Source organism: Mus caroli, chromosome 3 (assembly GCF_900094665.2).
Source record: "Mus caroli chromosome 3, CAROLI_EIJ_v1.1, whole genome shotgun sequence".
Taxonomy (NCBI): Eukaryota; Metazoa; Chordata; class Mammalia; order Rodentia; family Muridae; genus Mus; species Mus caroli.
The window spans coordinates 95,308,845-95,331,156 of NC_034572.1; the positions used below are offsets into that span (position 1 = coordinate 95,308,845).

The window sequence follows — 22,312 nt, forward strand, 5'->3', positions numbered from 1 at the left end:
CAAGTCTCAACACACTCACACTCCAACTTTGTGATATCAAGGAATTCAGCAACATAAGCCTCACTTTGCTCTATCTGGGAATGGGGAAAAAATAAATCCTGTCCCATGTAGATGGTGGGAGGTCTCCTAGTCGGTTTCAATGAACTCGACACAGCTTAGAGTTATCTAGGGGAATCTCAAATTAGATTGCCTCTATCAGATTGGTCTAGGGGCATGTCTGTGGGAGCAGTTTCTTGTCAATGGATGCCAGAAGGTTCAGTCCACTGTGGGTAGTACCATCTTTAGGCAGAGTGTCCTGGCTTGTATAAGAGAGCTAGCTGAGCAAAGGATTGGAAGTAAGCCAGTCAGTGTTCCTCTGTGGTTTCTGCTTCAAGTTTCTGCCCTGCTGGAGTTCCTGCTCTGATTTCCCTCCATGGTAGACAGACTACAACCTGAAAGATGAACTAAACCCTTTCCTCCCCAAGTTGCTTTTGGTCATGGTGTTTATCACAGCAACAGAAACGTAACTAGAACAGGAAGATTGAGTATAATTACAATTAGAAACCCTGGGGACATCAACCAGCTGAGCCTCTCTTATTTCTTTTATGCCTTTTTGTTGTTTTTAAAAATTCAAAATTATAGAGTATATTAAAAAAGAAAAGATCATTCATATTATGATAATTGGGAATTACATTAGCATCTTTGTTTTGTTGATCTGAGACAGTCTCGTGCAGCCCATGGTTAAAGCCCAAGTTGTCTTAAACTTCCTGTGTTGCTGAGGACAGCCTTGAACTTCTGACCCTCCTGGCTTCATCTCTTGAGTTCTGGGATTCCAGGTGAGTGCTGCCATGCCCTGTGTGCAGTGCTGGGATGAGAACCCAAGGCATTGTGCATGCTAGGCAAGTACCCTACCAACTGAGCCACATCCCCAGGCTCCACATTATTTATTCCCAAGTCTCAAAAAACCAATTCAAGTGTGTGTGTGTGTGTGTGTGTGTGTGTGTAGTGTTTACTCCTGAAGCAATATCAAATGTCTTCTTCAATTGCTCTCCACCTTGTTTTTTGAGATAAAGTCTCTGCCTTCCCAGTATTGAAATTACAAACACGTGCCTGGCTTTGAATGTGGGCACCAGGATCCTGAATTAGCATCTTTGTGCTTGTTCAGCAAATACGTTATTGATGGAGCATCTTTCAGTCTCTGTTTCCAGGGTTTTGTTGTTGTTTGTTTGTCTAATTGTGCTTGTTTTTGTAACGCTGAGAAATGTTACATATTTATTAAAAATGATTTAACCATGCAAAACCAGTATTCCCAAATATAGACTACTTTGTGAAGGCATTGAGCCACTTTGTATGGAGCCATGATAACCATCCCTATATATTTTTAGTTTCTTTTGCTATTAGTGTGATAACATTCCTGACAAAAACAACTTAAGGGAGATAGGGTTTCTCCTGGCTCACAGTTTAAGGGTGCCGTCCACCGTGGCAGGGGCTGGGAACTTTCTCATTACATCCACATCAGAAACCACAGTGCAATGCATTCAATCTCAGCTCAGTCTCTCAACTTGACACAGTCTAAAATCCCCAGCTGAGGGAAAAAGTACTACCAGGAAGTTGAGATGTCTTTCCACATCAATTAACCCTATCAAAATACTCCCTCTCAGGAATGCCCAGAGGCCTGTCTCCTGGGTGATTCTAGATTCTGTCAAATTGGCAATGAACACTCACCATGACAGTGCACTACTTAAATATTTCAACATCAAGGTTTCTACCTAAACATAATTTTAAACACTGGGAATTTGTTCCATGTGAAGAAGGTTAATTATATCTGCTGTCTCACCTTGCTGTGCTCTTTGCTTGCGGGTCATGATTTTTTATGGGCAATTGCTCCTCCCCTAAACTCACTCAGGAAGTGGGGCTTATCATTGCCCTAGTCAAGAGGAGAAACACCTTTGCCACCGTCCTGCCTTCTACATCAGCTCTGCCCTACGTGCCACTGCCTGCTTGGCTCATATTGGTTTCTGACCTAAGATCACTGGTACAGAATATACTGTTGCGGAACCAGGTTTTATACTTTAATCTATATTTAGTAGGGCATCCGTCCAGAGTGTGCAATGGCCCCACCTTGTAGCAGACGGGTAGAAATTTATGCCCCCAGCGCCGGAAGTGTTCCTTCTCTTTTCTCCTTTCTCTGCTGCTCTTGGTCTCAATAAGGCAGGACCACTGTCCTCCCTCATCAACAGAAGTAGACACAGCTCAAACACCTGTGTCCTCAGAGGACCCCCAGGAACCACACAGAGGAAGAGAAGAACCGAGTCTTACAAATCTTACTCTGACCTCTCCACGTGTGCTGTGGTATGGATACACACATACACTAAGTAAAATGTAATAAAAAATGTAATGCCTTACCAATTTTTTACCTGTCTTAATACCTGGCATATCCCTGGTGTAGGAGCCCCTTGTGGGGAGGGGAGGTGATACACTACGTCGCTGAGAGTTTCAGGTTCAGTCTGGAGACGTTAGAGAATTGGGAATGGGTATTTTGGCCATAAATTTGAAGTGTCAAGATACTTACATATCCCTTAAGCCATCCCCGGGGCAGGGATATTCATCCTTGTGAATATAGTGACCCTAACTCAACTGATGCTCTATGGTGGAGGGTCCCAGGTGTGGACCAGAGACCCATTAGCAGTTCCTCAGACCTTTCAGTGGCTCATGAAGCTATCTGTTCCTCAAAAGAACCTCCGAATTGATTGGTCAAGAGCCAAGAAATCGTCTTTTCCTAGAACACAGATGTAGCCTACATAGGGATGAAGGAGATGCCCCCTACTCTGCTCTGAAGGTCTGATTCTGCTGAACTAAACAGGCACTTAGTTAGCAGGAGGAAAAGCATGAAAAATAGGCACTCTATTAACAGGAGGTTGTGCATGCAAATTACCAGCAGCCATATGCACATAGGAACCATGCTGGAGTCCAAAATGAGTTTCCTAAAACCCCGAAGGACAGGTCATTAAAAAGCTTAGATGTTCTCTATGTAGAGGACAGGGGAGTAGAGCTGTGGGCACTTCTAAGGGGCAGTGTGGTGGTTTGAATGGGAAAATGTTCCTAATTGCTCACATATCCAAACTCTTGGTCTCTGACTGGTGGCACCGTTAGAGGACGTTATGGAACCTTTAGGAGATGGAGCCCTGCCGGAAGAAGTGTCACTAGGGGACATTAATGTAAAATGTGGAGACCAGTCTAATCTTTGGTTCCGTTTTCTTCCCTGAATAAAGAGATTTAAGGAGAAAGGCCAAGACAATTGCATTTCAACTGGAAGAACACCCTCCAGTCACATAAGGAGCTGCAGGGAAAGAACTCCCTACATTTGAGGGGCAAACAGCAGTAAGATCTGCGTTCTGAGACACCTCGAACGAAGGCCCTCTGGTCTATTTTAATTCAAAGTAGCTGACATAGATAAGATTCATACTGTGAAGTATGCCTCTGACCGACAACAGCTGCATTTCCTAGCTTTTCTGTGGATAGGTTGGCTTTAGGACTAAGTGACAGGTCCTGGGCAAAGAGTGATGTCATTCATCCTTGTACCTGGCCTCCTATAGGGTAGCAGTCTTGCTCTCTCCCCTTCTACTGTTTAAGTATAATAGGACACTTATCCCAGCCCACATTCCCAGGGAAAATCTGGGAACTTCCTGTTGAAGATGGCAGGGAGAGATGCTGGGTCCCTGGAACTCTGCTAAGAGACAGGCCTTCTTATAGGAACCCACACTGGGTAGTAAAGAGACACAAAATAAACTTGCATTGTGTGAAATCACTGAGCCTTCAGACTTGATCTGTTACTCACACAATGAGCCCACACACTGTGGAGCCCCTGCCCACTTATCTAGAGTTAACTGCTGCTGTCAAATCCAATGCATGGCAAATGTAATCTGACAAATCCTTCATTTGCTTGGCAGCCCTTCAGGTTCTGAGATCAACTGTTATTGTGCCGCATGACAACCAGGCACCAATAATAAACACTTCACAAAGATGATTGTAAGAGCTTTTGCTTTTCAAAAACACAACTAATTTCCTCCTCTTTCTCCCTCCACTACCTACTCTTGGCATCAGTCAATAATCGCTTCTGACACCACACACATTATCACCCGTTAGCGCATGGTGCGAATAAATGTCTGATGTTCAGAAATGTGGACTTGATGATGTTGGGGCAGTCTAGACTGGTCATGCTATGACTGTGAAGGGCAGCAGGTGTTTTCCCCCTCAAAGAAGTCGTGCTGGCATACAGGTGATTTCTATCCAATATCAAAGGAGAAGAATCAGCACAAGAATAGTTCTCTGCCTTCCTCCTATTTGCCTTTAAAAAAAAATAGATTTGTGTTTACCTTCTCCCTTCTCCACCAGGAAAGGCAGAAATGAATGGCTAGAGAGAACCTTACCCCTGGGCGGATCCATAGAGCAAAGTGCCACAACTCACCATCATCTACTATTATGGTCCCCATATATTTGCTTTCCCTTAACTTTATCAGAGCTGGAAGCTAAGCCCTTTTCCTCCCTACAAAAGTCACATCTTGCTGAGATGCTTGCTGCAACCCTTTGATTATTGGGGTTTGAGTGTGTCTCCCCGCCCCTCCCGGGTTCATGGGTTGGAAGTTTCATCCCCCGTGTGAGGAGGTGAAGGGGCATTCCTTTTGGAGCCTAGTACACAGCAATTAGGCCATGTGGGTATGGCTTGCCAGGGGAATCGTTGTGATTCTCCTGGCATCCTGGGGAGTTTTCATGAAAGCATCCTTACAAAAGAACAAGGTTGCCTGCCACTCTCTCTCTTCATAGAATGGGGGAAAAAAATCCTAAAATTCACTTGGAACCTCAAAAGACTATGAACAGATAAGGCAATGCAATCTGAGCAGAAAGAGAGACACTGGGAACAGGGCAGCACCCCATCTCAAGATCTGATGTGAGCTATTGTAACCAGAACAGTGTGGTGCTAGCAAAACACCTGACCCATAGACCAATAGAACAAAACCCAGAACCCAAAGTAAGTTCACAAATCTACAGTCAGCTGCTGCTCCATGAGCACATCCAAAACATACTTTCTGCAGAGGGCAGCCTCTCTAATAAGCAGTGCCGGGAGAACTGGGTATGCTAAAAATGAAAACGGACCTCTGCCTCTCACTGTATACAAGCATCAACAGTCAGCCATGGCGCCACAGGGTTTTAACTCAGGAGGGCTGAGAGCCTGAGGCCAGCCTGGGCTACAGAGGGGAAACTACCACACTATTAGAAGAGAACATCTCAAGGCATCCATAGAGGCAATGATTTTTTTCCTCAGATAAGACATCCTACAAGAACAGACAATAAAATGGAAGTAGAAAAAATGGATTTATATCAGATTAGAGAGCATCTACAAGGCAAAGAAAGCAACACTTGAAGAAACGGCCAATATAATAGGAGGAAATATTTGCAAACTCTTTGTTGGAAAGGTGATTAATAACCAGAATATATAAGGAATACACAGTGGCTGGGTGTGGTGGTGCGCGCTGTCAGTCCCAGCGCTTAGGAGGCAGAGGCAGGTGAGTGTGGTCTACAAAGTAAGTTTCGGAATACCCAGAGTTATTACACAGAGAAAACCCTGTCTTGAAAAACCAAACAGAAAGAAAGAAGAGAGAGAAACAGAGAGAGAGAGAGAGAGAGAGAGAGAGAGAGAGAGAGAGAGAGAGAGAAAACAGAGCTCACCAAAATACAATCTAATTTTAAAATGCAGAGAGACAGAGGCAAAGTGAACCGATATTTCTCAAAAGAAGGTATATAAATAGCCCAAAAGCATAAAAATATCAGCACCATAGGTTATTGAGTGAGTGAAAATCTCAATGACTACAAGACAGAAACTCACCCTAGCTACAAAAGGCATAATCAAAAGGACAGGATAGCAGAGAATGTGAAGAAAGTGGGGGTGTGGGCACTGTTGTCAGAGATGAAAATGACAGTGGCCAATATGCAGAGTATTATGGAACCCTGCGCCCCCAAACCTAAGGGGTCAACCATATGATCTAGTTTCCCCAAGTCTACAAATATCCCCACGGGAAATCAAAGCAACAGACCACGGAAATACCTCCACCCCTGTGTTTATTTAAAGCCCACTCACAACAGCCAAGACTTGGAACAAACTGAGGTGTCCATTAGCAAATAAATGGGCATGGAGAACATTCTGACTCGTATTCTTGATCTACCCAGCTCCAAAAAGGTAGGTTACGTTTATTCTCTTTACATCATCTCACCTCAGTTATTTTGTTATAGCGAAGGCGAACTGACTAAGACAGATGCTATAGAGGTCTGGATTCTCCTCCACATTTCTCATCACATGTTGCTCCCACGCGGATACGTGTTACAGATGTTAATAAACTTCCGTCTGTTTTCCTCTAGTGCGTCCGTCTTTTGTCAGTTTCATTTACAGGGCCCCAGACAATTAACCCGAGACAGGTAGAGAGAAAACAGTTTTCCTCCCCTGCAGCTGGAACATGACTTTATGGCTGAGTTCTCTCTACATCTACAGGGATGGCGAAGAGCTCACAAATTGTCATCTGGGACCCGGCTGAGAGACCGAACAAGAAGAAAAAAAAAAAATCCAGCAACTGTCTTAAGCTATTTGGAAGACTGTCATGTTGAAGAGGGATTTATATTGTGCTTGCCCTCAAGGGGTATAAGCAACACCAACTGGCTGGAAGCTCCCTAGGAGAAATGCTCCAGGAGAGAACTGGGGCCAGAGAGGTAACTCTGCCAAGAGGAAAGAGGAAAGAGGGAGGAGAGGAAGAAGAAAGGGACAGACAGAGGTGCCTGTGCCGCACCTCTGTCATACTCAACTTCATTTAAAGACTAGAAGCAATCCTCTGTCTTGGGTTAACTTGCAGGCAGACTGTTGCATTGTTCTGGAAAATGGTTTTAAAGACACCCACAAAGAGCCTTGGCTATGCAAACATAGAACAATGCATCTTTCCTAGAGTGACAGGTTTGATAGCCTGGCACGCTCAGGAGCTAAACTATATTGCATAATGATGAAAAATGTGTTTCATTCTTTTTGTGGAAAAAGTCGCATCTCTGTGTGAATTGGATTTCTGCTAGGGGAAAAAAATGTTTTTGTTTTTGGTTTGTTTTTTTTTTTTTAATGCGTGTGAATTTAGCCGACATGTACTGTGTATATATTGTGACTCGTCTCTGTGGCAGTTTGATGTGCTCAAAAGAGACTCAGAGGATGGTGGGAGGGCCTGGCTTCAGAAACAGCTTAGACTATTTACATCCCATTCACTTTCCAGAAATGGGCGACCCAGACTTGGGAAGGACTGGTATGGAATTTTTAACTTTTGATGGATTCATTTGGAGGCTCTTGGGAAGTGTTCCCAGAGCCTCATCCAAAGATAGATATGTTTGCTTCAAAGAATAACTGCAGAAAAAAAAATACTGGCGTGACCAGTCTTTAACCAGACTGGGGCATGACGGCAATATCGAGCTCCATGGGCATCTTCCAGTCGCCCACATCCTTCTCACAGATCATGGAGGCACTGCATGATCATCAGTCTCCTGCTTGGCTTAGTTATCTTAATGCCTTTATTCCCTTACTATGTGTCTGTCTGTGTATCTGTGTGTCTGTGTGTCTGTATGTGTATGACTGTCTGTCTGTGTGTGTCCTGTGTCTGTGTGTGTCCTCTGTGTGTATGCCTGTATGTGTGTCTGTATGCCTGTATGTGTGTCTGTATGTGTGTGTGCCTGTATGTGTGTCTATGTCTGTGTGTCTCTGTGTGTGTCTGTGTGTCTGTGTGTCTCTGTGTGTGTCTGTGTGTCTCTGTGTCTATGTGTCTGTGTGTCTGTATGTGTATGACTGTGTGTGTCCCTTGTGTGTGTTTCTGTGTTCTCTGTGTGTGTGTGTATGTGTGCACTCAGGGGTCTCTTTGAATCACTTCCACCTTACTTTTTGAGAGAGGGTATCTTAATTCATGTAGACTGGCTGGACAGTGAGCCCCAGAGATCTACCTCGCTTTGCTTTCCATCACACTGGCTTTTATGGGGATGCAGGGGCTCAAAGTTGGATCGCCATTATACATGGAACCTAGTCATCGCTCCATCCCCTCCAAACCATTTTTGTTTTTAGTTTTGTCTCGTGTCATTACAATTCCTCCTTGGGGGACCTAAACAACATCTACCTTCTCTCCATAATGTCCCAAGGACAAACCTCAGTACAATTCCACCAAATTTCACTGCAGGAGTCTGTGAGTTGGGCTCACTTCCAGAGCATCAATGAAGGCCTACTTGCTGGAGCATGAGTGTCCCCAAAACAACCACACTGGAAAATCTGTATCATGCACAGAAAGGAGGTTTCTCCTCATAGCTGCATGGATGGAGCCCCTCTTAACTAATCTCCCCCCCCACCCCCAATCCTATATTCTCTAGCACGTTCCAAGACCCTGAGGTCATGTGCAGAGAGGCTGGGAGGAGTGGCTGAAAACTGCAGTGTGAATCCAATGACCCAGCCCTCTGGGAGCTCTACTGAAGGGATGCCTATGGTCAGCAAGCACGCAGCACCTGTTCTGATGGGCTCCCTTGCATGCAGGATCACAGCAGAGATGACAGAGATGGCAGGCTTTCCCTTGGAGGACATTCTATAAAGTATAGTAGGTATTCTATTGGTCCTCTCCCCTGCCCTCCCCACCCCTCTGCTCTCCTGCCCTCCCCTCTGCTCTTCCTCTATCCCATTCAAGACATTCTGTGAACTTTGCATGATTCATGCATATTGATGCCGGTTGCTGTGTTTCATTCCTTCATAATGCCAATCAAAATTACATATTCTATGACTCACTGACCAGTTAGCAACTGATGAACATTTAAGCTGGTTCCATTTTAGTATTATTGTTATTGTTAAGATATCAGTGCTATGACAATCACTCCAACCCACATCATGTAGGAATATTTCTAGAACAGTGGCTAGCATGGTGATTTGAATGAGAATGATCCCCATACACTGATATGTTTGAATGCTTGGTCTCAAGTTGTTAGAACTGTTTGGGAAGGATTAAAAGGTGTGGCGTTGTTGGAAGAGATGTTGCCTTGTTAGCGGAGATATGAGAGTGGGCTTTAAGATTTCAAAAGCCCATGCCATTCCCAGTTAGCGCTCTCTCTCTCTCTCTCTCTCTCTCTCTCTCTCTCTCTCTCTCTCTCTCTCTCTCGGATTAGTTGTAAGCTCTCAGTTACATCTCCCTGCCATGCTCCCACCACGATGCTCACAGACTCACCCTCTAAAAACTGTAAATGAGCTCCCAAATTAAATGCTTACTTTTTATAGGTTGCCTTGGTCATGGTATCTTTTCACAGTAATAGCAAAGTAACTGAGACACTTCTCAAAATGTCCCAACATCAGATCACCTAGGAAAAGGGAAATTTCAACTCTTCCAGCCTTAATGGAGAGGGCTAACAGTCTGAGTTTTAGTATATGCTATGGGTTAGGTATGCTAATGATAGGCTGAGGGTTTAAAGCCACGTCCACAGCCTGGCCACCATTTAGCATTGCAGCAATTCATTGTCACCTACGAAGTTTCATGCTTGAGGACCACTCAGTAGTTATGGAAAAAGCCATGCAGAATGTCTCATATTTTAAGTAAGTTAATGATTTAAGATCAGTTGCCACACACTGATGAATAGCCTCCTCCAGAGACTATAGACTTTTTAGCAAAAAGCCAGTTAGACATGGGATACCTCCCTTCAAGTTGTTGGTCACAGGGATGCAAGAGGTTCTCAAAACAATACAGGTCATTGCCATTGCTTTGGGAGGGTGGGACCCTATTGCTAATAACACTGCTCACTTTCATCACAGGATTTAGGGGAATCAGGCTGGTACTGGCTTTAAGGCCTCCTGCTGAGGGCTAGCTCTCATAGTGTCAGAAGATATTATGTAGCTGCCCGAGAAGAAACCAATCAATAATTCTCCCAGGTGTAATCATGAGAACTACAATTATGATCAGCCCAGCAAGGTATCTCTGACAGTGCAATAGTGGACCTAATATCTTGTAGGTAACCATCAGCCTTCTGATAGGATTTAAGGCCCACTCAGGAGGATGGAATTCATGCCTGGCAGTGTAAATTCATACCTGAGAACCAGCAGCTAGAGAGGTCATGCATAGATCCTAGAGACCCCACGACTCCCATTTTGCTAGCTTAATATAGTTTCCAACTGACTTCTAACTTCTTATCCTTATACCCATAGATAAGTGCAGCTGTCCTTCCTCATCAAAGAAACTTCACTCTGCAGCAGATGGAGACAGACAGCTACACAGAGCTAAAACTGGTCAGAATGCCCAGAGCAAGTGCCACAAAGTGCCCAGCCCAAATAGGACATCTATAACATAACTGCTACACCCAAGGCTCAGGGAACATTGGGCAAGAAGAGGCACAGAGGCTGTGAATCAGAGGACATGGGCACTTAGTGAGATTGTGTCTTCTGGATGTGGCATAATATAAAATCAAGGATATTTGTTTCTAGAAACTATGTTTGCATTTTACACTTACTGTAGGTTGATTCTCTTGAGTTTCAGCCTCTGCTGCAGCACATGCCCTATGTCTGTTCCTGGGTCCTTCTCTCCTTCCTTGTCTGTTACAGTGTCCTTGCATCAACATCAAGATGCTGTGAACAATACATAAGCCTTGATGTCAAGGGTACCACACCCATATTTTCTTCTTCAAACGGTTCTTGGATGTCCTTGGACATTTACAGTGTCATCAATTTTAGAACGAGAGGGTCAAATTCCAGGTCCCAAATCTCCAACACTTCAAATTCTTCAGTGGGATTGAATTAGACTTGTAAATCAGTTTGGGGAAAAAGTGTATATTTTTACACAAATGAAGATTTCTTTTCATGGACATAACATACCCCCAGTCTGCTTCTTTTGGCATTTAATTTCTCTCAGAGATGTTTTATGGTTTTCGATAAGTCTTATACATTATTTTTATTTTTTATTTTTTACAGTGCCAGAGATTGAACCCAGAGCTTCAAGCATGATCAATATGTATTCTACTAGTGAGGAATGCCCACTAGACCTATTTGGAAAGTCATAATTAGCTGGTGAGTTTGATGCTATGTAAGTGATAGCCTTTTAAAATTCCCTTTCCTTCCAGGCATGGTGACACTCACCTGGAACTTCTGCAAAAGGGACACAGATTCAAGGCTAAACTGGATAGTGTAGCCAGCTCTGATCTCAGAAAACAAAACATTTTCTGGATTATGGAATAGTAATTGGGTTTTATACATTGCTATTGGGGACAAAAGTTCTTGTACTTTCAAAGTCACTGTTGAAACTGAATCCTTAGCATGTAGGAGAAGAACAATTCCGGGGCCTCTGCCCTTTAGGAGAAGAATGACTGGGGGGAGGGGTCTGCTCTGACTTATTAGTAGGCTCAGTGCCCACCTCAGAGGCACAGAAGATAGGAGCTTAACCTTTCTGCACCCCTGCAGGTGAGGAAACGGTCAGAGGCACCGTCCATAAAGCAGGACATGACCTTCGCCGGGTGCCTTGCTGCTGGGCTTCTGAGTTTCTCCAAAAAGCACGGGAAAAGAATCCTGCTATTCACAACATTTCCCAGGTATTGTTGTTATAGCAGCAGGAATAGACCCACATCGGCAGCCTTGCTAGTACTTTTAGAACTTCTGGTGACACACTGCATTACTTTAACTTGCCTCTATGTACAGTCACATTACCCATGTGTGACAGTTTTATTTCTTCTCCCAATCTCTATATTTTGTGTTCAAGATAGGCTGTATTTAATCTTCAAAATACCTTTCAGCCCAGGGATGTTATGTCTTATTCCCAATTTGTTCAAATATTTCTTCAAAATTATAAATATCCATCTAACCAGAGAAAACAATTATATGATGTCTCTCATTTATTTCTGTTAAGGTGGAGAGATATATGTACCATTTTTTTTCTGCACGCCACCAATTTGCACTCCTAGACCTGCACAGCTCAGTCTTGAGCTTACCCACTTCTGGACTGGACTGCTGAGATCATTTGGTTTGGGACTGTCATAGCTTTGTTCAGAAGTTGACTCAATGTCTTTCTCTTTTGCGGTGAGCTAGCAGGACAGCCTTAGAGGCAGGTTCCAGTGGGCTGACAAACTGGGTTGGGAGTTCCCTGAGAGCTTGCATAGGAAGTGGGGAGCAGAGTTTGCTGGTCGATCAGGGAAGTTCTCCACGTGCTTAACTTCTGTGGCAGTGTGTGGTCACTAAGACAGTTTTCGTTTTTCTATTTTTCTAGGAATTGCTTATTTTTTTTTTTTATCAGATGTTCAAATTTGTTAGCACAAAGCTGTCTGTATTTGTATCATTTTGGTGCTCACAGAATCTGTGTGTCGCCCCACCCCCACTCCATTTCCGTCCCCAAATTTGGTTTTACACCTCTGCTTAAAGCTCCCCTTGCCAGTGTTTAACAATATGATTTGTCTTTTCAGAAAAGCAGATTTTATATATGGCGAAAATCTCAGAAAAGCAGACTTTAAATATGTTGAAAATCTTTCTCTAGTTACTCACATTTCATTAGTTTCTGCTTCTGATTCTTTCACTTTCTATAAGTTGTTTACAAAAATCTTCTGCCACTTTCTTAGGCCAAATGATAGTCCTCCCCTCCCCTCCCCAGTATATGCCTTTGGGAATGGATCGGCAAAACAAAAACAATGGCTGTGCCAGCATGAGGACCCGAGTTCAAATCCCTTGCTCCCACATAAAAGCTTGGGTACAACCAAGCATGTCTGCAACCCTACTATGAGCAGATTTCTGGAATTTGTTGGTGGTCAGTCTAACTCAGGGTTAGTAAGGTAGAGAGTGACAGCTACCTGTGGAGGACTCTGGAGGTCCTCCTCTAGCCTCTGCATGTGTACATTCCCCATCCCCATCACACATATACAGCACAGACACACAAATATACATATAGATATATGTATGTGTGTATATATATATATAAACATATACATAGAGACGCACCTATAACACAGACACACACACATCTACAACATAGATACATTCACATATGCCACAAGACACACATATATGCTGTATAGATACACACACATATACTACATAGACACACATCTTATGGCAAACAGACACACACACACTACATAAATACACACACACACACAGAGGCACACATAACACACATAAACACATAAACACATAAACTACACAGACACACATACACACACACACACACACACACACATAGACACAACACACATATATACCACAAACACAAAAACACATATATACCACACAGACACATATACACACAGAGACACACATACAAAATTTTTTAAACAGAAACTGGAAATGAATTATGAATGTTTTTCTAAGAGTTATTAGCTGCCTCCCCACAACCCTTGAATGTATAGTCTCTTATTATTACTTAATTCTAAATATTTGTCTTTTTCCATTTTTGACATTGTCTTTTACTCACAGTGATTTGGGAAACAAATTGCTTAACTCTCGAGCATTGTTGGGGGTGGATTCTTCGAGCTATGTTTTTATTTTTGACTTGTTGCTAAAGTGTGTTGTGCCTAGAGAACAGATTCTGCAAGATTTCAGTCCATGGAAGCTTGTTGAGAGTTGTCTTATGGCCAAACATATGGCCGATCTTTCTAAATACTTCATGTGGAATTAAAAGAATTGTGTATTCTGTTGAGGTTGGTGCAATCAATGTTCTCCGTGCATTAATTGGAGTTTGCAGATACTGTTTTCCAAACATTACAAGTTCTTACTATTTTCTTAGTCTTCCTGGTTTTGTTTTTGTTTATCAGTTATTGAAACGGGGTTTATTAAATGTTCAACTGTCTTTATGACGGTATCTATTTCTATTGTACTGGCCAGCTTTTTTCTTTATTCATTTTTGAAGCTATGTGTAGCTGCATGCGACTTTAATTTTTAATCTTTATAAAGGTTGTATTTTGTAACTAGTATTGTCTTTTCATAAGTTTCTTTCTGTGTTTTTACTATATCAACATGAACTTTCTTCTAGTTTAATTTTTGTATAGCATATTTTTATTCCCTTTTTATCTTACTCTGTGTGTGTTTGTGTGTGTGTGTGTATGTGTGTGTGTGCACATACACATATACAGGGCACACATGCATATGTATGTGAGTGCATGTGGAGGCCCTAAGTTGATGTCAGAAATCTTGGATCTCTCTCCCACCTTGTTCACTGAGGCAGGGTCTCTCAGTAGAGCTCAGAAGTTACATACAGCTGATTTCACTAGGTGGCTTGCTCTGGGATGCCCTGGCTGCCCCCTCTGAGGCCCTTGACATGAGTTCTGGAATTTCAAATCTGGTCCCCACTCCTCCACAGCAAGTGTTTGTTAATCATGGGACTGTCTCCTCAACCTGGACCGCTTCTGTTTTTATTCTTTCCCCTTTCTTCAATTTTCTCTAGCCTTAACTTTTGGTGGTTTATTCAAAAATAACTTGCTACATCTTTCTAATACTTCATGTTTATAATTGAAGACTGAATCCCTTTACTCTCATGTAATAGGCTGGAGTATTTTTTTTCCTGTTACATTTTCAACGTATTACTAGCTAGGCAACGTATCTGGACACCACATCATTTGTTCTCTGTCCTAGAATTCCTAATCTTGGGTAATTTTATAGAAAAACTCATGGACAAATCTACGGGGGAGGGACGCTGAGAGTGTATGCCACAGTTTTGTGGCAAAACAAAACAAAGCAAAACAAAAAACTGGGAGGTAACTGAGAGAGCCAAATTGGTTGTTTGTCTTAATGCTTATCTGAGTGTGGGCATCACACCACGATCTCAGGACTGGACGTCTTCACACTGAGACAGGCAGCAGGAACAACAGCTATGACAAATAACAGAGTAATCTAATTCTCATGCCCCTAGTAGGCGAGAGCTTTCAGCGAGTCCCATGCTATTGACAGAAAAGGAGCAATTTTATCTCGGCCTGTTGCAATGTTGATGTCTGAACATGGTAATGACCTTCATGGACAGAATAACCACATGAAACGGTCAAATGCTCTTTTTCCACAATCAGCCCACTAATGGATGCCTGCTAACCCTGGCAGCTCTGTACCTTTTCCTTGACACTCTTCTGTGCCTTATATGTGAAATAGTGAGTCTTCTGAAGATAGACTCTTTTGCATCTCTTGGGACCAGATGTCTATATTTGATTCCCAATGCTTGTCCCTAAGTCTTCTCACCTCACCCAGGTCTCCATCACTGGGGAATAAGCAAGTCAAATATGATAGGTGCAAGACATGGAACACAGCCAACTGTTATAGGAAAGGAGAGAGGGTACTACAATATTCATGGGTATTTTAAAATACAATGTCGCATACAAATGTAACCTTTGTTGCACTTTTAACATTATTACATTGAAATAAGACCTTCCAAATTCTCATTTATTTCACCCCCACAGCAATTCTAGATAAGCTTTGTGAGCATGAGAATTTTGTCTGTATCCCTGGAGCATGGACATATACCCAGCCCACAGAGGGCTATCAAGAAATATTGAATGAATTCTCCTTTTACAAACTGGAATATAGATATTGTGCATTAAGGAATTTACTCAGAGGTACCCAATGAGTAAAGGGCCGAGCTAGGACTCCAGTCTACATGTTGGCCATTAAGCATACTGTCCCCGAGGCTGGTAGAGCACTGCATCATTTGTGTCTATTAGAAATGTATAAATGGGATAGAGCCCCGCTGTTTTTCTATAATAATGTGTGTCCTAGAACAAAGGTAATACACGTTTGACTGAGTGTTTATGCAGCAGAAGGGAGAGGATCCAGGTGAGAAAGCCATTTAAGAAGGGATACATTTCTCTCGGCCCACAGTTCCGGGAGGATGCAGTCAGGTCAGCAGGGCAGTGAGTGGGACGGAAAGTGGGCAATGGGTGAAGGGTAATGAGACTCAACAATTTCCTTTTCAAAAGCAGAACAGCTTGATTGAGGTTCAACTCACTCATGTAAAGCGAACAAAGCGAGGCCTATTTTTAGTCATATTTTTATTGCAAATTCATGCAACACATTCTGATTATGCTTTCCCCTACCCCATCTCCTCCCAGATCCTCCCCCCCCCCCATCCACCTCCAGGACTTCTTTCTCTTTATTTAGAAAATAAACAGACAAGTAACAATAAACAAAGGAGAATAAAAGCAAAAACAAAGCCAAACAAAAAAGCACAAGGAACACACACACACATATACATCCCATAACCCATAAAAGCCCAGACTTGGAAACCATAATAAGCAAAAGAACAATAAGATAAAAAGTGCCCCAAAAAAGCAATATGATACAAAAACAAAAACATCCCTGAGTTTGTTCCGTGCTGGCTATATACTTCTGGGTGTGGTACCTGCCCTTGAGTGTGGTGTATATACCCAGTGAGACTCCACTGGGGAAAATTAGTCTTTCCTTTGCAAACAGCTATCACTTGGAGATAGTTTCTTGGCTAGGGAGTAGGAGCTTGTGTCTACTTCCCTCTTACAGAGCTAGGTCCCTGTGTGGCACTCAGAGCTGGAAACTGGTGTGACTTGAACCTGTGCAGGCCCTGTGCACGCTGCTGTAGGCCCTGGGAGCTCACCAGCTCAGTTGTGTACAGAAGACGAGGTTTTCTTGCTGTCGTCCATCCTCTCTGGTTCTTATCATCTTTCTGAGCCTCTTCTGCATAGATCCCCGAGCCCTGAGAGGAGGGGTTTGATGAAGACATCCCTTGTAGGTCTGAGTACTAAAGTCTCTCACTCAGTGCACATCATCCGATTGTGGGTCTCTGTATGAGTTCCCATCTACTGCAAGAGGAAGCTCCTCTAATGGTGACTAAGCAAGATACTGATCTGAGCCCCAGCCTGCTGTGGCCCCTGACAGTCCCAGGTAGTCCTGTCTGGCCTGTGATTTAGGCCAGGTTGGTCTCAAACACATAGAGACCCTTCTGTGTTACCTGCTGATTACCCTGATCAATGGCATGCACCACCAAACATGAGTTATTTTCTTTTAATTTTTACTTTATTGTTTTGTACATGTATAGATTTTTGCCTGCACATATGTGTCTGTGCACCACATGTATGCCTGGCATCCCTGGAGACCAAAGGAGGGTATTGGACCTCTTGAAACTGGAGTTACAGTTGACTGTGAGCCTCCATGTGGGTGTTGGGAATCAACCGTAGGTCCTCTAGAAGAGCAGCTAACACTAAGCCACCTCTCCAGCCCCTATTTATATCTTTTTTTTAACTATTAAAATTTATTAAATTCCATATGTAAAGCCAGAGGCTTATATGGCTGTTTCTACCTTTAATACTAACAAACAATAGAAAGTCCTCTGTGCTATTATGAGCCTGGAAAACAGTGTTATCACAGATAACAGTAAGATGACTCCTGTCCTCAGTGAAGTAACTTAGAAACTGTCACTCAGAACAAGTCTTCTCCTTCAAACAAAGATGATGTAGATACAAAATAGAAACACTCTATTTACTCACACAATGCTACATCCACTCTAGTAGTGACTTGCTTGACAGGTTTAGAAACCTGGATGCAGTCCTGAGGCGAAAAGTTCAGGGAAACTTAGTCTCCTGGAACTGTGGCATCCCGTATAACAAATGCTCCAAACTTGTCCTTGCAAATGGATCTGTGTGCTTTCTTTCAGTATTGTTTTGTTATAGGTGTCTCCAAGCAATGACTTGCCAAATACCTAAGCAAAAATGAACTTTGCTTCCTGACCTTCAACAACGCCCTAGGTAGTCTTTGAGCCGACCATGGACTTTGAATTCAGTAAGAATGTTGCCTATTCAGTGACATTCAGAATTGCCTCTAGTATTATGAGAGAGATAGTGAAAGAAATCAGGCTTTACTATCTACTACAAAGAGTTAGAAATCTCAGGGCAAGCTTAGCAACATAAGTTTAGAATTCTTATTATAGTTATGTATGGCAGACTACATTACTTATTAGTAGAAAGTCTCCCCACACTATCACTTAGAATAAAAGCCAAGTCACTCCCATATATAGGCAGGAATTTACAATGGTTTAGGAAGTAGATCAGGCTATGGTTTTAGAGTATTGCATTATTCATGAGAAGGTTAGCTAGAGCGGAACTCCCTAATTAGAACCACGACTTGGGCGTGAAAGCCCTTGCCCCGGTGTGTGTGTGTGTGTGTGTGTGTGTGTGTGTGTGTGTGTGTGTGTGTGTAAAGACCTCACACCTGGTTTCTAAGAATATAGCTGACCTTAGATAGAGCTGACTTTGTCTCAGTTGTTTTAGTGCCCAGTTCTTGCCAGTCTTTGTGTTTGCATTCCTCTGTTTTGTGTAAGAGTCATTAAGCACCAGGTAACCTCATTGTACCTTGCAGATATGTCACCTAACTTCCCTATTTTCTTCTGTATAAAAAGTTTGATGCTCGATTTGACAAATTACATTCAGATACAGCACACTCCCTGTGGCCGTATTTGTTTGTCATTTCTCGCCAACTCTTTGCCCACCTGTCCGGAACCCTGAGTTCTCCCGCAGATTGGGGGGGGGGGGGGCAACTGAGACTGGTCCACGGTAACACAAAACACTCACAGGTTCTGGTTTGTCTGTTTTAGATTTTTTTGAGACAAGTCTCACTATGTAGCCCAGGCTCACCTTGAACTCGCCAAGTAGTCTGAGCTGGCCTTACACTTGTGATCCAACTGCTTTTGACTGTAGAGGGCCAGAGACCCTATTTTTGAGCCATTTCTGTTGACAAGAACCCAACCTGCATTATCTCAGTGTTGTCCAGATTTAACCTGATGGCCCCCACACAGGAAACAAAGGTAAGTCCTCTCACACACAAAATGTTCTTGGGATGGCTGTCCTAAGTCAGTGTCTCTTCAAGGCCTACATACTCCCCAATGTCTGCTTGATGGAACACCACAATTGCCACAGGGTCCACTTTTCTGCCTAGATGAATGTCCGCCATGGAATAAACCACTACTCCCTGGTACTGAGACGTGTTTTCAGTAATCCGACCCAGACTGGATTTCAACACATGGTTTCCATACAAGAAGGACTGACTGCTCTGCTCTCGGCTTTATCCACACTTTATACTTGGCCTAGGGTGCAAGGTAATCCAGAGCTGTAATGTGCAACCGGAACTTGTGGGTCTTAGTAAACTTCCCAAAACACATCCCCAGTGACACGAGCTTATCTCCAGAGATGATGGCGGCCAGCTTCAGCATCATCTCACTCACATAGTACACTCAGTCGTTGTGCAGCTGGAAACAGTAAGTGCCATCAGGTCTGTCTACCAGGAGTTGTAGATTCTCTCCAAGGTATTTCCTAATCTTCTCAAACATTACCGGGGTCTCTTCTTCAGTCAAAGGCATCATTTCCCCGCTAGCTCGACTCCTGGGATCCTGGCACCTGGAGAACCGGAAGCAGAAATCCTATTTATTTCTTTTTAGGACAAGATCCCACTATATAGCCCAAGCTGGTCTCCATCTTGATCTCTCCCTCCTTCAGCCTCCTGAGTGCTGAGACTCTGAGCATATGCTAGCTACCAAGGCTGGAGATGTTTTAAATGCATATTCACATGGTTATACAGTCAGAGTAAAAATCAAGTTCCGCTTTCCCCTCAGAATGGAGCCCTGTACCGATTAGCCACAGAACCCAACAACAGGTATTCCTTTGTGTGGAGCTGTTTTGGTTCAGCACACTTGTTAAGGCTTATTCTTGGTACAGTGTCTATCAGATTATTCCTTTTATTACAAGAGAATGTTCATTTCATGGATACACCACACTTTGTCTTCCCATCCCCCAGTTTAAGGACATTTGGAGGGCTAAACTCTTTGACCACTGCAAGTAACACTGCCGGGACAGGGATACACACACACACACACACACACACACACACATATATATATATATATAATCCTGACTCCCCTATGATTATTTATTTTACTTTGTATTTTTTTTGAGAAGTTGCTTTCCAAAGCAGCTATGCCCCTTTAACATTTACCAATAAAGAAGGGTTCCAATAGCTTCACCTTCTCTTATTATGATCTGTTTTTTTGATTGTAACTCTCTGAGCAGGTACAACATAGCTTCTCACTATGGTTTGATGACACTTCTCTGATGGGTAATGACTGTGGTCATCTTTTTTTCCCCCTTCTTTTTGTCCCTCTGAAAGTAAGTGGTATGCAAGCCCTGGTATGGTCAGAGCTTGATGGTGCCGAATGTACGTCAGGCTGGGTTGGTGATTCCTGTGGGAGCCAAGTCTTCAAGCAGGAAAGAGACAGCCTCACACTGAAGGCATGACTTGGATTAGGAGAAAGAGAGCTTTCAGAGATGGTTAAGAGCACTGGCTGCTTTCTCAGAGCATCAAAGTTCTGTTGCCAGCACCCACACTGAAGCGCACAACCGTCTATAAATATGGTTCCAGGGCTTTAGACGCCATCTTCTGGCCTCCATGGGTACTGCATGTATGTGAGGCACAAACACACTTGGTAGACAAAACACTCATCCACATAAAATAAAATAAAAATAAATATTTGAGCAGGAGAAAGAGACTTCAGGCCATTAGAGTGAAGACAGGGAGGCTGGTGGAATGCAGACCGGACGCTGGGTGGAGATGGGAGGAAGAAGTATTCCTACCTCAACGCTTCTGCGTCCTCCAGGAAGCAGGAAGTGAGAAGCAAGCTCACATGGGAAAGGGGAGCTTCTCTAGTCAGTTTTCATCACTGTGACAAAATACACGATAAAGACAACCTAAAGGAGCAAAGGCTTGATATCGCCCACGGGTTTAGTCTACGGTGAGCGGGCTCCATTGCTTCTGGGCCTGCGAGAAGCAGAAAGTCACAGCCAGAAGTACATGGTAGAACATAGGGGCTTACCTCACGGCAGCCAGGAGGCAAAGACAGCTAGATGAGACACCAGAGACAAGACCAACCTGCTGCAGCACACCATATGACCCACTAGATCTCACTTGCATAACCTACCCAGCCATGAACTAATCCATAAGTGGGTTAGTCACTAGCAAAATTAGCTCTCAGATGATCCATTCTCCTCTCGACAGTGCCACTAGCTGGGATCCAAGCTCTTAACATGGAAACCTTGGGTTCTGAGGGACGAGGGGGGATGGGAAAGCACTTCATATTCAAACCACAGTAGGCACCATAGCAGAAAAGTGTTGAAATCTGGGCACGAGGACCGGAAGCTATGAGCTAGCTACCTGTCTAGAGGAGGAACTAGGAGCGAAAGGCAGCTCAGGACAGCCCAGTTAGGCTTCTGAATACTAAATGCCAAGACAGCCTGCCATAAAGTCTCTCAGAAATATACCGCTGGGCACAGGGGCAGGAAAGCTCTGTGGTTTTGATTCAGTAGCGTAGCATCAGACAAAACAAAATTGCAAAGAAGATGGGTGTGTCACACACACCTCTGCCCTACACACGCGCAGCTGTCCCCCGTAGAGCGGCATACTTGCATCATGGACATTGCTGTCACTCAAAGCCTGTCATCTACATTGGGGTTCACCTCTGCGTTACATTCTATGGGACTTAACACATGTATTATAAAATATGTCCACAGTTATGAATCCCACAACATACTTTCACTACCCTGTTTTCCCCTCCCTTCTTCGAACCCTTGGCAACCGCTAATCCTTTTACTGTCCCTGCTACTGTGTCTTTCCCAGAGTGTCAAAGAGTTAGAACCTGACAGCATGTAGCCTTTACACACGGGCTTCCTTCATTGGTGGTCCTTTCACGTCTTTGCATAGCCTCCTGGGATCTCTGAAAGGGAAATTTCAGAGCTGGTGATGTTCTCTGTGATGACAAGGTCTAAGCTCACACTGAGACAGAGTGAAGGGAAAGGTTGGGGGTGAGCAGATGGAAGGACACAGAAGCCAGGATGTTGACTGAGTCATTCTCACGGTCTCCACCTGATTTGACCAACCCGCTGTCAATCATCCTGGGCAACTATAATCCTCTCCCCCACAGGCGATGAGACCTGGAATCCACTCAAAAAGAATTACGGTTTCCTTTATCCGAGTCTGGAGAAGGGAAACCCAGGCTTCGTTCAGTGATACTGAGGTGCTATATGGTCTGTAGGTAAATTCACACTCAGATGTGAGGAGAGAGGTTGGCCTTGTCCTGAGTGACAAGCTGGGAGTCAGAAACACTGGCTAAGGATACCTGTGTGTTTTCTGGGTCCCCCTCCATACTAAGTTACCTTGTCATGTAACCAAGCACCTACCAGAAGCAATGTAAGGGAGGCTAGGCTAATTTTAGATCCTGTTGAGGACATGGTCATCATGGCCGTGTGGACAGCCATGTTGGTAGAAGCAGGAGTTTGT

General features: G+C 43.6%; 1 pseudogene; it reads right to left on the reverse strand.

Moving 5' to 3' along the window:
* Positions 1-18,835: 18,835 nt before the first annotated feature.
* On the reverse strand, positions 18,836-19,349 carry LOC110292011 (annotated as a pseudogene).
* Between the last annotated feature and the right edge of the window lie 2,963 nt (positions 19,350-22,312).